The sequence below is a fragment of the Rhagoletis pomonella genome, unplaced genomic scaffold (genome assembly GCF_013731165.1).
Source record: "Rhagoletis pomonella isolate Grant_MI unplaced genomic scaffold, Rhpom_1.0 Rhpom_scaffold_00004, whole genome shotgun sequence".
NCBI lineage: Eukaryota > Metazoa > Arthropoda > Insecta > Diptera > Tephritidae > Rhagoletis > Rhagoletis pomonella.
Window position 1 is genome coordinate 38,828,741 of NW_023458558.1, and position 1,463 is coordinate 38,830,203.

The window sequence follows — 1,463 nt, forward strand, 5'->3', positions numbered from 1 at the left end:
TTTAGGGGTTTCAACCCCTTTTTTCTCGAAAACGTGACGTGATGGGAAGTTTTGGACCCCAGATTCGTGTTCAGCACGAAAAATCCGTTCGGAAACACCAGGTCCCGTCTTATTCGCAAAACCCTTGTAGACCAGTGTAATCATTATAATAGATTGGCGCTTACACATATGTTAAAGTTTGGCCGTGTTTCTCCTCCGATTTGTGGCGTGCGCCTCGATGTTGTCACACAAAGGGGAGGGACCTACGGTTTTACGCCGACTCCGAACGGCGATTGTATTTTTATGAGAAGCTCTTTTTCGTGGCAGAAATACACTCTCAGGTTTGCCATTGCCTGCCGAGGGGCGACCACTATTAGAAACAACTTTTTTTTTTGTTTTTTATTGTTTGTTGTTGGGTTGTACCGGGCTTGAACCAAGGCCCTGCGCACACTCCACCACTACACCACAGCGGCCGCCACAATAGCTAGGGAAAATAATTCTAATAGATTTTTGTTATGGAAGGGGAAATTTTTCTTTTTAATTTTTTATATTCTTACTTCGCTCCTTTTGAGTGCATTCCTTTTTGAAGTAATCAAATCCGCACGTCGTTTTTTTAATTTTCCTATGTACTTTTTATTTCTTGAGTCTTGTTAAGTTTCACGGAATATAATTTCGAATTGTATGACAATCAGCGATGCCAACTTGCGGGGAATCGGGGAATGAGCTACCTTTTGTGGGGAATTAGGACTATTTAATAATTTTATTTATTTATTATTAAGGAACTTACCTAGAATGCAGAATACTTTTTGTAAAATTTGATTTTTTAGTAGTAATAATATAAATATATATGCATATAAATGCATAAATATGTCTAATCTCCAATCTGTATTTAAAGTCAAGTGAGTCGAGTGGAAGAAAGTTGAAAAGGCCCCAGCAACAAAAAAAATAATCAAAATTAGACGTTAATTTATAGCCACTTCTAACGTGCATATTATTATTCTAAAAATAATTTGGCTTCTGAAAAATTCCGAGCACAAAGTTGAAAATTTCGCGGTGGCCAACGGGCAGAAAGATAAAATCCCCTGACAATGTTGCTAGCGAAATGTGTCCTGTCTCTAACTAGGTAAATAAAAAAAAAAATACATGTTTGCCTGAAAATTCAAATAGTAAAAGAGACTATTACGTTACAAACAAATGCTTAAAGCAGAGCACAGGGGAAATATTTTGTTTTATTGAGAAAGAAAGCCATAAATGCTCGAGGAAAACAAGACTCTTCAATTTTTTAGCCCAGTGGATTCCTGGTCCAGTAATATTATATGAAATTGGCACGAAGAAAAAAAATTATAGTTCGGAACTTTTGCCGCAGTTTACTTCTACTTTAGACGTAGATTATGGATTCACAGCATTGCCCCTAAATTTTATATGGGAACATTTGACATCCTGGATTTTTACGATTTTTTACGATCTAGGGTTTTTACGATTTG